Consider the following 16,181-nt stretch of genomic DNA (forward strand, 5'->3'; position numbering starts at 1 on the left):
TGTAAAGCATGGAAATTAATTTATATATGTGGAATGAAAAACAATTCTTATTAAGTTCCTCCTATGAGACATAGTATGATGGTTTCATAATTGACTTTAGAAATTATAAAATATGACCTTTCAAGTGATCAATTAATATTATGCATACTGTGATGCTACAAATTTAACTATTTCAATGATTGAAAAATATGTATATTTGTTGTGATGAACAAAAAGAATAATAACAAAAACATGCATGTTGAACATTTACTGTCTGCTACACCTTTTAATCTATCTTTGTTGTATTCATTAATTTGCTAATGGTATAAAATCAACTCTATTTTTTATATATTTTAAAGATGAAGAAACTAAAGAAAAGAGTTGTTGTATTATTTGCCAAAGAAATTGGTTGTAGTGAAGCGAGACTCTATGCTTCTAGGACTTACATTCTTAGCCCTTATGTAATATTACCGCTTCCGATATAATTTCTTGTGTTGAAATCTTTATGGAAATATACTTTTATCATATCAGTTTTTCTTATTTTGTTATAGTTTTATGTTTTATGTTGATTTTTAATGAAGCACTTATGAAAGGTAGCAACTGTACCTTTATATCTCTTAAGATAATTTTAACAAAAACATTATCTTACCATGTGTTTTTCCATGTTCTTTCATCCTTCAAAATAACTAATTTTTTATCCAATACATTTAACATTTTGGTCAATATGACACATACAAAGAGAGAATGGATTGTGGCTAACCATTGAAAAGATGACAGAAAAATGAAAATAAATATGAAAATATGAATATAAGGGTATATGGAGGTTCTATTCTCATAGGATGTGTAGATTAAGAGGAGGGTGAAAACCAGGGTGGAAGGAGAACAATGTAACAGTGGAATCAGGATTCGAGGACATAAATGCCTTAAGAAAAATTCTAGTGAAGTGTTACATAGGCCTCAAGGAGGGAGAAAAGTCTTGCCTTTGGGAATGAGGGAATTTTGGGGGAAATGAAGGTATTTGTAATTGATTAGTCTCACTCATATGTGAAAAAAATTTAAAAAGTTGATCCCATAGAGGTTGGGAGTAGAATGGTGGTTACCAGAAGCAAGAGAGAGGAGGGTCTGGAAGGCAGTGTGGTGGGGTTGGGGGGAAGCTGATCAATTGCTACTAAATTAAGTTAGAGGGAAGAAGCTCTGGTTTGATATCTCACACCTGACTTGACTGTCGATCGCAATTATATACTATTTAATCTCTAAATGCTAGAAGAAAGATCAAAGGTTTTCACATGAAGAAATGATAAATAATTGAGGAAGTGGAGAAATTTAACCTGATTTAAGCATTACAAAATTCATACATGTATTGAAGCATCACGTGGATCCTATTATGTATAATTTTTTATTTCTATGTATCAGTTAAAAATAAAATAGTGATTGTGAAGATAAAGATTAAAAGGAAAAGGACAAATAAGAGCATAAGGAAGTGCCTGGGCTCTTCTTTATATTAGAGTTAACTAAACATGCCACATCCAGTTGGCTAAAAACAGAAAGCAACTTTTTTTTTTTTTTTTTTTAACCTGTGTGTTATTAATTAGATCTGGAATGTATTGAAAGCTTGGTCACTGTTAGTGTTTGAATATGAGATGTTCCCTAAAAGCTCATTATAGATAATGAAGGAATGTTCAGAGGTAAATTGATTAGACTATGAGAGATGGATTGATCCATTTCCTGAATTATAATTTGAATAGACTAAGTGGGTGGTAACTATAGGCAAATGGGGCATGGATGGAAGAAGTTGGTAACTAGGGACATTCCTTTGAGGATTCTATCTTGCCCACTGGATCCTCATCTTCTCTCTGTTTCCCAGACACCATGAGCTGAGTAGCTTTCTTTTGCCATTTCCTTCTTCCATGATGTTATGCCTCATCTCAGGGCCAGAGTGATGGAGTTGGCTCATTATGGACTAAGACTTCTTAAACAATGAACCTCAAACTAAATATTTCTCCACTAAGTTGTTGTCAGGTATTTTGGTCACAGTGATGAAAAGCTGAACAACATAGTCCCCAATGCAGTAATGTCCAGAGGTGGGGATTTGGGAAAGTGATGGATCATGAGAACTCTGACCTCATCCATGGATTAATAATCCATTGAAAGCTGAATGGACTCCTGGGGTTGGTAGAATCTGTAGGCAGGTGAGTCATGTTTGGAAGAAGTAGGTCACTAGGAACGAACTCTTGTGGACTATTTCTTGTCCTTGGCCCTTCCCTCTTTCCTGGCTTCCATGCGTTCAGGAGATTTCCTCTGACACCTTCTCTACCATGATGTTCTATCACATCTAAGACCAATGGAGCTGGTCAACCATGGACTAAATCCTCTGAAATCCAAGCAAAGTAAACTTTTCCTCCTTTAGGTTGGTTATGTCAAGTATTTTGCTCAAGCGGTCAAAAGCTCATTAACACACCATAACTGCCATTGCAAGTTTACATTGTAGCCTTGCTTCTCCCAATCTCTTACAAACTCAGAAAAAGATCCTCAAACTTTATTGGTCATGCTCATCTCAGCTAACAAAACAGTACTCTCTTTTTCCAAGCATTTAGAGCATTCACAACACTGTTACAAAAGTTCTCAATTTTCACTTATATTAAAAATTCCTTTCAGCTTGAATTCTGTCAGTCCTCTGAACCTATAAACCTGCATGCAGATGGAAGGTGCTGTGGGTTTCTTTACTCTTCCTTATTCTACCCACTAAAAGCTGATTAACATTCCACCAGGTTGGAGCAAGAGGAAGGAGGAGATAAGGAACACAGCTATCTTTTTCTATTGGTTCAAGTGTAACCTCAGTTGGTGCCATTTATCCACGTCAGATATCTCAAACTGATTCTTTTTTCTTTAATTTTTATTGTTGGTTGTTCAAAACATTACATAGTTCTTGACATATCATATTTCACACTTTGATTCAAGTGGGTTATGAACTCCCATTTTTACCCCAAATACAGATTGCAGAATCACATCGGTTACACATCCACTGTTTTACATATTGCCATACTAGTGTCTGTTGTATTCTGCTGCCTTTCCTATCCTCTACTATCCCCCCTCCCCTCCCCTCTCCTCCCCTCCCCTCCCATCTTCTCTCTCTACCCCATCTACTGTAATTCATTTCTCCCCCTTGTTCTTTTTCCCTTTCCCCTAACTTCCTCTTGTATATAATTTTGTATAACCATGAGGGTCTCCTTCCATTTCCATGCAATATCCCTTCTCTCTCCCTTTCCTTCCCACCTCTCATCCCTGTTTAATGTTAATCTTCTTCTCATGCTCTTCCTCCCTACTCTGTTCTTAGTTGCTCTCCTTATATCAAAGAAGACATTTGGCATTTGTTTTTTAGGGATTGGCTAGCTTCACTTAGCATAATCTGCTCTAATGCCATCCATTTCCCTGCAAATTCCATGATTTTGTCATTTTTTAATGCAGAGTAATACTCCATTGTGTATAAATGCCACATTTTTTTTATCCATTCATCTTTTGAAGGACATCTAGGTTGGTTCCACAGTCTAGCTATTGTGAATTGTGCTGCTATGAACATCGATGTAGCAGTGTCCCTGTAGTATGCTCTTTTTAGGTCTTTAGGGAATAGACCGAGAAGGGCAATAGCTGGGTCAAATGGTGGTTCCATTCCCAGCTTTCCAAGAAATCTCCATACTGCTTTCCAAATTGGCCGCACCAATTTGCAGTCCCACCAGCAATGTACAAGTGTACCCTTTTCTGATTCTTTTTATGAAACTCTATTTGAGATTCTTTAAAATCTTTCTGTTGGAGAAATCTGGCTATTGTTCCTTGGATGTGCAAAGACTCCTGTAACTAGCTCTTTAGGAACTCCCCAGCTTTCTCACACTGCCCCTATTAGTACATTTACATATTTATTGCTCTGGATAACCAAGCAATTTCTCACCTTAGACTTTTTCAGTGTGAGACAAGTACCAGTGCAGGAACCTCTCCCACCTCAATTTTGGAGGGTGTATGCCAAGTGTTTCTAAAATCTCCAATTTGACTTAAGGGAAAGGAAAAATCCCACCTTACTTTCTCTCTTTACTTTTTGTTTTCCTAAACAAATGTTTTTATCTTCTTTGTTATCTTTTCTCTGCTACTATAACAAAATACTGCAGACTGGATAACTTAAACAAATAAATATATTTTTTATGGTTCTTGAGACGGGGAAGTCTAAGATTAAGGTGCTGGGAGGTTTGGTGTCTGAAAAGGACTGCTCTCTGTTTCTCTGTTGCCATGTTATTGCTAAAACTTTTGGAGGAGACCAAAGCTGTGTCCTCACAAGGTGGAATTCAAACCCTACAACTTTTTTTATAAGGCATACATCTGTACATCAGGACATGGCCTTCATGGCCTATATGCCTCCTAAAAGCCCAACCTTTTAATACTGTTGTCTTGGGATTGGGTTTCAACATGAATTTTGGAGGGGGACACAAACATTCAAAACATAGCACCAGTTAAGGATTTATTTATAATATGAAACTTTTAAAAATGATTGTATAACAGAAATATGAATGTTCAGAACCTTGAATACAAAGCCCAGACATTTTATAAGTCCATATATCACCTTTAATTGCATGGCCCAATCCTTGAAAATTCACCTGCTTGCTGTGAACACCTAGTGTTTATATTTATTCTCTCTTATAAACTTGGTATTTCAAAACATATTTCTGGGAGCTCACTTATTAATATTCATAAATATAAATTAAATGTTGTTCACATAGAAGTTTTTGTATGTAAAGAAATTCCTACAAGTTTATGAAACATGTAATAATGTAAATTCATCAAGGAAAATAATAATGGCTAAGTACTGACTAAAAACTGACCAAGACATCTTAAATACTGAATAAGGCTATAAATTGCCAAATCTACAAAACACCTCTTGTCCACTAGATTAAAATGATAAAATTTTTAAACTGTATTTCATCTTATAATAAATCTAATGATATCATTACTGTGTCTAATTCAATTGCACATATATTACTTTCAGTGAATTAATTTGCTTATTATTTATATTTGTAGAAACCATTTTATGCCATTACTTTCAAACATTTCTTTAGTGAAGGAACATTGTAACCTTCTAAGTATGATGCACTGGAAACTCTTGATAACATTGTAATTAAAAAATAACAATAGTTGGAAAACAGACTTAAATTTAGCAATTCCTTGTAGGGTAAAATGTAAATCTTTCTTTTTGGTTGTTTATTGCAATTATATGTGTTAATCAATGAACTTTAAAAGTTTTATCCATCTCTAAGACTCTTTTTAGATTATTAACTCTACAATTCTAAATTCCAGTATCCTTCAAGCCACTTTAGTTTCTATTTTTTTCCTATTGACCTTGGCCATAGTTTTTAAATAAGTTCTACTCCTTACCTCCATTTTTACCATCACCCATTTTAAGCCCATAGTGGCTGGCTTCTTTATAGTCTCATTTTTTTATTCCATATTCATACCCATATTAGTTACTTGAAAACACCTAAATATGAAAACAAACTTTCTTTTTACTAATACTTAAGTTTGTTTCTTCATTTTAAAAAGCTTCCTTTCCCTTGACCTTGCTGAAATTGACATTTGGATTGTTCTTATGCATTATTAACCAATATATTTCTTGATGGGTACAAACTGAGACATTCTGTTTATTTGTTCCTTGGAAAGAAATTCACTCTCATAATTTTATGTTACACTTCCATGTGCATAACTATAAAATCTCCATATTTCTTAAAGGATTATATTTTCCCAAAATGTGTGCTCAATATTTTGCTGGAAGTTTTACCATTGTTTCAAACTCTACAGGTACAATAAACTTTGATTACATTATGTTAAACCAACTTTGTTTCTCAGATCCAAAACCTATTCAAAACCTGTTTGAATAAACAGCCTTCTTCCTATGTAGGTGTCAAATAAATCTCAAAATTCTATTAATTTCTTTTTTTTCAAATAGTTAACATTATTTTCTTTTGATTTCCTTGAGCATTTGTCTACTCTAAGATATTATAGCTTTACAGGTAGAGCATCTCAGTTACATTTTATCTAATTTCCATGCTACCAAGTTAAATCCTAACAATCATACAAAATATTGTTTCTTCAAAATGTGGCTCAAACTGCAGTCGCTGTCAGTGCCCTAAGAAAAATGTCTTCCCCATTTGCAGAGATTTCAAGGTCAATTATTTTGACTGTAACTTAATTATTTTTTAAAAAAATTAGTGTGTTTTGAAAACAATAAGTGTTAAGTAAACTTAATTTGAGTTTATTTGAGCAAAAATTGATTAATGAATCAGACAAGCACTCAAAATTGAAAGAATTTCAGAGAATTCCTCTTAGCAATGTGGGCATTGAGTAAATGTGGAAGCAACACAAAGTAACATAGCTAGGTGCTTGCCTTAGGAGGTCATATTCTTGTCAGTTGGCTGCCTGTGATTGGCTGAAGCTCAGCTGTTTGTGATTGGATATGATGCAGCTATCTGTTATGAAAAATAAACTTCCAAGTTAGATTTAATTCAATTGATATACTCTCAGGTTGCAGCCCATTACATAGAAATTCACAGTAGCAAGATAGCCTCAGGACAATGGCCTTCTGCTAATTTAATTTACAATTTTTACTTTCTTTTAACAATAAGTAAGATTCTTCTGCCACAGATAGGCTGATCCTGATGAGGGAGAATATACCACCACTCATTCATTTTGCAGCTTTGTATTCCTTATGCCTTTGTGGCCCTATATGCTCTCTCTTTATCAAATCGTATTTATATCCTGCCTCCTTAAAATTGCCAATCTCTAAAACTCAGATAATCACCATTGTATTTAGTATTTTTTATGTAGTGCCCCTGACAAAACTGTGAGTGGAATTCATTCTTATTTTTAGGCAATATGGTTCCATATCACCAGTATGCATAGCACAATAAACACAGAAGACTGAGTGTCAGACCTCAGTAATTAGAGAAGAATTTTGTCACTTAAAATCAAATTGCATATTATTTAACCACTAAACTGTTCATCTTGATGACTGAGTATAGTAGAAAGTCCTTTAAAAAACACCTCTGAATTCTCCCTCAGATTACTTGATGTAGGTCTTTGTTGAGGATTTTCCTTTTCTTTGGAAATGACTTAAATTTATAACTGTAATAAATCTGCATTTCATAAACCCTGAATTTTCTACATGATTATAACATCTTCAGATTTTGACATCTGCAGAATTGCTGAGAAAAAAAAAAAAAGACTCAGGGAGTAGGAATTATTTGTGAGGATAATTGCTACCCATTTGATTTAGAATTTAAGGCATATAACATTGATTTTTTTCAAACACCTTGTCTCCTAATCATTATTCATTTATTCACCCAAGAACATTTACTGAATATCTACTCAGTGCCAAGAAAGGTGTTATAAACTGAGGATACAGGTAAGAATAAACCAGTCTTTGCTCAGTTTTCCTTTCACTGTCCTTACTATTTTATATTTTCATTCAACTACATTTACACTTAAAATTCTGTTTGTTTATAACATTTCCAAATGGGCTAATGAGATAAAATTGCTGTTTCTTTTTTTCTGTAAAAGTGAAAACCAGAATAAGTACAAGAATGGTGATATTCACCAACACTGTTTACTAACATTAGAATAATAGGAACTATTTTTCTCAGGGCGAAATTGAGATCATGCTGTTCAATATCATTTAATGAGGGAACTTTTCCTACCCAGTGAGTAAAATATGAAGTAAGGCATTTAACAACAGAACAGAAAGTCCAATGGGAATTTCACCACTGAAACTTTAACTGGAAAATATGACTAAAAAGTAATAAATTCTAGTGTATGTAACTTATATATGATAAAATGGCCATTTATCTAGAATATATTCTTACATTATTTATTTATATATTTATTTACTATTGCTTAAAGAACTCAAGTCAATCTTGGGGTCTAATCCAAGAAAATAAATCACTCACATGGCAAATGAAATATTTTTCCACATGATAGCATTTATTTTAATAAAGTGTCACATTCCTACAGGAAACCCTAAGTAGAATTCAAATTTCTACTTGATTCTAAATTGTTCCAGCAAGTGTCCAAGGAAATCAGTCTTGGTTTTTGGTCAGAATGCTCACTTCCAGAATACAATCAATGAAAAGAGAATGAATTATCATGGTAATTGTCAGTAATAAAAATAAATAAATACAAAATTTGCCATCAAAACATAATATATCTAATTTCTTCAAATACTCTTGTCTGTGTGTATAGTTGCTGATTTTAGAAAATCACTATTGAAGGTAGAAAGAGACCTGTTTGATCAACTTTCCCTTTCTTTATGTGGATACGTTGAACAACACTCTAAGACAGATATTTCTGTCCCACATCTCCAAAAGCAGAATTTTATATCTTCCTATGGTGTTGCACAATGTGATTTTTATTCAATGTATGAAATTAGACTTTTACTTAGTCTAAATGAAATCCACACTTCTCTCAATCTGTGAAACATATTGAAGAATAACATTCATTTGACTGTTCTCATTCTTAGCTTCCTGTTTTATTCCCCAAACTTCTTTTAATCACTTAAATATATTTGTCCCTTCCTCTTCAACTCTAAACTTTAAATTGTTAACTGCTTAACAAATTTGTCATCCTTCCACATTCTTACCAGAAAGCTAGAGGATGCTATAAGTAGGAAATGTATATTCTCCTATGCCTAGTTGTCTCCAAGTAATACTGAGAAGAACTGATGCCCTCTATAGAAACATGAAATGATTTTGGCTTTCATTTAATTAAAGCATCTTTTCTTTATCTCAAATATTTTTTAAAAACGTAGAATGATTTCAATGGGAAAAACATTAAAAGCCTGATTTCTTAAAGATTAAGAAGAAAGTAATGGGACTATATTAACAGACATTGAATAATTATTTTTCCCCTCTGGATTAAACTCTAAATGCTAACCTATTAAATGAAAGGCTTCTTAGATTCTAAAACAAAATACGTTGCTTGATGAAGTGAAGATTTTCTAGGGGAAAAGAAATCTAGCTAAATTATGCTGCCTATTGTAAATGATGTTGCCAGCTTATTTAGAGTTTTAACCTCTAGCAATAACAGATTATTTTGATAAATTATTCATATTTTTGCATTGTGTACCTTTTGTAATTTGCATATCTGGCAGCAAGTAGGCCCTTCTTTCAGGCTTCAGTCCCCTTGGTTAGACAGAATGGCCGAAGGCTGCTTCATGATGAATTTCATCTCAATAGGGTAATTATCATACTGAAAAGAAGTAATACCCCTGAAATATGCTCTCCTGGAGCAATAAGTACAAGAGGCTTAACCTAAGAGTTTTTAAGCACATTGTACCTTTTAGGTTAAATGTTAACCTTTCTCTGTTTAGGAGTATCTATATCCAAAAATAATACTATTATTTATAAGAAGAGAGAACAGTAATTTAGAGCTTGATTTAGCAGCTCATTGGTTGGAAGATAATTTGTCACTAATTTCTAGTATGGTATTAAAAAAAAAGAAGTCTACCTTTTGAGGGATCAAAATGTCTAGCATTGCTGGTTCAAATTTTAGCTGTAAATCCAATAAATATAAATTTCTCTGTCGGTTTGTGTCAAAGTATTCAACTTTTTTTTTAAATGCTTAGTTTTATAGTCTAACAAAAATCTAAATGTCTTGCACATTGTGAAACTAACAAGATAAAACTTCAAAAATGTTTCTTTTTTTTTGAAAATTAAGAAAAGAAGTTTGGTTTTTAATTTAAGTTGTAAAGAAATGCTTAATAAAAAGGCTATAGTGAAATGGTGTGATAGTGAAATTCTTCAAACTTCTCTACTAGAATCCTGGTCACAGAATACTGAAAATCAAGTTCTGAAATTTAAAATTAAAAGACTTTCTGCATAATACATAACCAGTGATCAAAGAACAAAAGAGTTTAATTAGTTTGTGTCATCTTAAAAATTTAACAGATTCCTAAATTTAATGTCTTATATCATTATTTTTTTCTTTAACTTTTACAGTTAGATTTTCTGAGCAATAATTGCTTACAAGTATTAAGAAGGAAATTCCGTCAGTTTACTAGGTTGAATAAGTAACAACTAATGCTCTTGGGGGAATTTTTAGTGTAGTAAGAAGGGATGATTGTCTAAGTTAATAATTATGTAATTACTTTGAGGTAAAAATTGTACTGTCAAGCTGGATGTGGGCTGGATGTTGAGAAATGACCAGAATGAAGACTCACTTTCTGCTTCATCACCTGTGCTATTCATTCTCCTGCTCCTATTTTTTCCTCTTTCTAATGAAATCTTTCTTATTTAGTTAGTTATTATTTGATGAACTGAATGAATTTACATTATAATTACTCTGGGATTATTCTTTGTTCACTTGAAATAGTAATCGATCACTCCCAACTTAATCTAAAAACAAAACATAATAAATATAGTGATTTTTTTTTTCCTCTGGAAGTGAATGAATGCTTAAAATACATTGAAGATGTGAGTATCGTTCTCTGCAATCCTATGGTTATTACCTGTCCCTTAGCCAAAGAACAACACTGGGACTTGTAATTTAGCAGTTCATTTGATACAAAAACTACATTTGGACACTCAGTGGATTTACCCCTTACAATAATTGAGGCCAGAATATAAACAACTTTACATATATGAAAAGTTTATGATATGAAGCTAATCTTTAAAAGTATATGCAAAAATTGTTTCCTAAGCAAAACAGTTTATAGTCTCACAATATTTCTTTCAATTTTGTAGATTACACTCTTTTGCCTTTGGATTCAAAACAAATTGAAGTATTTGGCTTATCTAACCATACCAACATGTTTATATAAATAAAATATGCTCTGGAATCCTAGGAATACAAACTTATCTAATAGTTTTTTACTAAAACACTAATTATGCTGAAATTTTAATATAGGTTGATACTGACTAATGTTTTAGTCTGAAATATTACTTGTCTATATCAGTATTATTCTAATCTTCTGTTGAATACTTTTTATGATTATCTACTTTTATTTAAAGTAATCATGTGCTTTATTTAAAATATAACTGTCTTAAATAAAAATTAATTCAAAATGACAATATCATTGAAAAATTAGGATGTATGTAGTGGGGTAGTACAAAAAATAAACCTGGCTATCACTTGATATTTTAAATGGATGTTGCATACATGGGGTTCATTATATTGTTTTTGTTATTTTTGTGAATGCTTTCCTTAGTTAAATGCTAGTTTATTTTGTAGTTAGCATATTTCAAAAGGAGGTAGGAGAAGTATTTATAATCAAAATTTGTCTGCCTGGATTTAAAGTGTTTCATTCATACCATTTTTGGGGTGGCTTTCTTATGTTGTGCATTTATGATCTCAGGGTTGAATCCCTTTTTAAGCCAGGCAGTTTTAAAAACTGAAATACTGTGCCCAAGTGCCTGTCCAATCTGCTCATCTCTGCATGTGTCCCTGGTAAGCTTTGAGGCTGATATTATTTTGGGGTGGATACAGCTAGCTGAGTTTTTGAAAAGATATTTGGTTTTAAACTGCTAGTTTCTACTGAGATGTAGTTCATGTAAGAGTTTATAAATTAATGTAAATTGACTTAAAAGTTTCAGTCAGAGAGGGAATAGATGGAATTTTGAGGGATAAACAACATGCTACTTATATGGTCCTGAGATTTACCTTCCTTGGAATCATTCCTTTACAGTTAAAAATACACAGAATGTCCTCCTTAAAACATACCTTTACCTGAGTATAGTCGCTTCAATGCATCAGTATTCATTTGTAAACTGGCTTTTTTTTTTTTTTTTTTTTTTTTTTTTGCTGCAAAAGACTAGAGGCAGGGAAAACTCAGGAGGGAATGGGGGCATAGCAGAAAGAAGTGTTCAAAAGAATTGAGCCCTAAAACACACTCACTGCCTGTGCATACAGCCAAATAGAAGACAGGTTAAGGTTATTGTTGAGATCTTGTTGAGAGATAACCAGCCTGTCAGAGCACTCAAATGGGGAATGCTGAGCAGTCAGGGGAATTTTCTGTATTGGAACATTGAGAATACAGCCAACAGGAAAATACAGTGGTCAGTGGGATAAGTAATAAGACCCTTAGAAAAGCATTCCATGACTCATAATTGGGTGTAATGAGTGGTTCAATCAAATATTACTTGTACTGGTGTTATTTAAGATCAGTGATTTAAGAGATCATGAAGAAAAAGGAGAAGATAAAAGCTGCAATTTTTAAAAGTAATTTACTAGTTAACATTTCCAAACTTTTTCTAAATTTAACCAAAAACTGTACTATTATACTTTGGTATATTCAGATATCCAAAGAGTAAAACATTTGAGCAGTTCAGTTGTCATTTGGACGTAATATTTTCTTAATCTATCCATTTTTTTAGTCATCAGATATTTAATAAGTACCTATGAAATGCAAGTCATATAGGTGTAGGTTAAGAGTAATACATAGAACTAAATTAACAATTCAATATCTAAATGGAAATCCTGACTACTAACTGGGATCATGTCTTCTGAAATGGACAGAGATATTACTAGCATGCTATTTGTCACAAAATTTTCTTCCAGAAAAAAATAAAAATCAATCATAAACAGATTTTTATAAACTGAATTTAATTTTGGCAAGATATGTTTTGTCTGAAGCAATAAATATAAAAATAAAATCATATATAAATCAAATGTTATTTCTTTTATATAAAGACAAAATGAAGTATTAGAATTTTCATAATTATCATTATAATATAAATTAATTAATATCTCTCCAGCAAAGGGTAAATATGAATTAATAATTAAACTTCTTTTGTTTGGACAAAATGCATGCAATTTTAACTTATAATTATTTTCCCAATTATTCTGATGCAATCTTGTTATCTTACAACTCTAACTAGTATTGCAAATTCAAATAAGCTGATATCAAGTGAAAGGTTGAATGTACTTATTTGTTTATCAACTCCCATATTTAACGTCTAGCAAATGGCCAAATCTGCTTTCCCATATTATAGAATAATTCCATTATTGAAAACTTAGTAAAGAGAATCATGAACCATACTAAGATGTGTGTCATTGCTTTTTGAAGTATTCATTTCTCTTTTTTAATTCTATCTAAAAATATTTATGGTGAACATGAATTTTTCTTACCTTGTTTCTTTTAAGACAAAAAATTCTGAACAAAAGGGGAAAAAGAACAATAGCAACAAAACCTAAGACCAAAGAGGAAGAAAGATTAAAAATGAAGCTCCTTCATTCTCTTACAATATACATTGTTGCCCAGGGCCATGCTGATAGTGATGGACACCACAGTAATATGGGGAATGTCATCTCCAAGTTAAAGACTTCAGCTTGAAATTGGTTGTCTGGGCTTTATTCCTGTACGAGTCATCAGGGACTTTTAATGAGCCACTTTGTATCCAAGTGTTCCATTCATTTGAAAGAATTGATTAATAAAGAAATAATTCATGAAGAATCCTGAGATTTTTAAATTCAAGTGCAAAAGGTTCTATGACCATGATGTTCTATGGTCAGTGAACAATGAGTAAAACATTTTTGGGCATCTTTATTTTATACTCTAATTTCTTTCAGTCATTTTTGTTTGTTTGTTTCAATAAGAGCTATTCTCTGTAATTCCACTATCTTTACTTGTAAACAAAAATTATGAATGCCAAAACCAATCCTTTCTTATTTTGTAATTTCTCACCTTTATTGTTCTTTTTAATAAATTTTTTTGAAACAGCACTTCAGGGTAATTTATTTATTTTTCTTTTTCTTTCTAAGAGCCAGAAAAAGCTTCTGAAACCAAACAAGGGACTGTAAAAGTTGCAGCACAAGGTAAGCAATTGAACACTTAAAAAAAAAATCTATTGCTTTTTTCTTGTTAGTTTCTTAAGGCCATAGCACTTTATTGACAAAAGCCAAGGCTGTTTATTGCAGAATAGCACCATCTGCTGGGTTATTATAGAAAGCATCATGTAGTTGCATGAAGATACATACAGCAAGTGTTTACTTAGTAACTAGAGCAAGCATTACTAAGAGTATAATGCCAAATTTTCAGAGCAACTGCTAAAAGAATCAAGAATTAGTATCTTGGCTCCGAGTTTCAGTCATTGATCCTTTACATACAATATTTTTCCATGAGTAAGCCATAGTTAGATAATTAAAAAGAGATTCGTATTTAAATGATATAAATTTTCCCAAGTGTTTGGTCATATCTTATAATTTGTCATATTAGAAAATCAGTCAGAATATTATTAAATTATTATTGTCCCATAAATATCCAAACTGCATAAATCGGATTACAGATATGACTAATAAAGTAGTTGCCACAGTTTAGATGGGTCATCTATGAAAATCAGTTTTATCACTTAGTAATATCTTTGTAACACCAAAAGTGATTTACTCTCAAACCATGAGCATTTTGACAAAATCACAAGGGAAGGGGACAAGTGTTCTGCCATTGTCACCTATGAAAACTTCAGAAACCATTTTTAGAAAACAAAAGGTAAAATTTACATTGGAGAAGATCTGCATCTTCTCTTTTCTGCCAGATTATATAATATTGAGCAATAAGAGAGATTCATTTTGACAGTGGTACAATTGTTTTTAGGTAGAAGCCCCTTGTAGCAGGCCCATTAACATACGATATCACGATACACCTTTGGATGTATTGCATCTGACCAAATGTTGCTTATGAGTAATATATGCTAGAATGGTTAAAAGCTATGAGACTTGTTTTTAGTTTTCATGTTGATTATTGTTTCAATAAAACTGGGTCTTCCTTAGGAAAGTTCTGATAGGAAATGTAACAAATATTATGGAAAATAGAAAAACAGAGCAAATATACATGAAAATGCAGCTTGAAGTAAATTTCTCAAGCAAATGACTATCACTTAAAAGATTCATGCTGTAAATATTATTTTCTCATTAAAAAATACAATGACCTTAGGCTCTTTGTGTTTTAACGGAAACTTTGGAGGAATGTTTTATACATGTGGAACTATAACTCAGGGCAGGAATTTAGTTTTACTTCAGCCTCATATTAGAGGAGTTCAAGAGTAGGAAATTGAAAAGATATTTGGCAATTTGTTTCGGGTTTAAACTTGAGGCTATAGACTCTTCATTCCAAAATTCAAAATACATTGGACAAGACAGCCTCTGATTTTTTTCTTTTTGAATAAAGGATTTTTTGATGAGTGCATATAACCTAGAGTCTCAAAGTCTTGTTAGAACTTTCTTTGAAAGGACATTAGATGAAAGTGTTGATTAACCACAGAAAACAAGGTGAGAATTGGGCACTTGTATGTATGCTCACAGAAATAAGGACTCATGAAAGTAGGAATAACTATCATTTGTGTCACTGCAGAATCTCTTTAGAACTTCCTTACACATATTTTATAATATTACAGATATATAATTTAATTATGTACAGAAATCTAGAAATAATTTCAAGTACCCTATGTGGACAGAGAACTTATTCAAATAACTTAAGAAGAATTGACAGTAATGTCTTAGCAGACAGGTAGGTATACTGGAAGGGATACAATTAACAATGACACTTTAGTGTGATAGAAAGCTAGATTACATATGCTCATTTATTCATTTTTACTGTTAAAAAGAATTTAAAATCTATATTTACAAAAATATATGCATGTAGGCATTTATAATTATTAAGATTCAGCATAATTTCTTTGGAAGTATGTTTTAAAATTATTTTAACAAATTTTGAAGCACTGAGGAGTCTGTGATATAAATATTTTTATAATTTAGGAGATAAAAGAAATTTAAGTATCAACATAAATAGAATGTCATATAGTGCTGAAATGAATTGTGGAGTCTTAAATGTTATATGACTAAAACAAAAGTAAGAACAGGAAGTTGAGGAATTCCTCATGGACTACGAATGACTTGACATGAGTCTGGATCATGACTGGGAATTGGACTGAATGAGAAAAAGAACTGCAAGTGGGTAGATGGCTTAATAAAAAAGAAAGAGTGAGAGATAATATTAAAGTGTGTTGTTATTAAGACAAGAGACTAATGTCTTAATAACAGACCAAAACTAAGAGTGTGGCAGGGGAAAAAAGTGTAGATATAAAGATCACTTTGAAGAAATAATATTTGATAGAATATATGGGTTGAAACAAAGAAGAGAGTTAAAATTATATTGAGATTTAGAGTCTAGGTGAAAAGAATGA

Source organism: Marmota flaviventris, chromosome 6, assembly GCF_047511675.1.
Source record: "Marmota flaviventris isolate mMarFla1 chromosome 6, mMarFla1.hap1, whole genome shotgun sequence".
In the NCBI taxonomy this organism is placed as follows: Eukaryota; Metazoa; Chordata; class Mammalia; order Rodentia; family Sciuridae; genus Marmota; species Marmota flaviventris.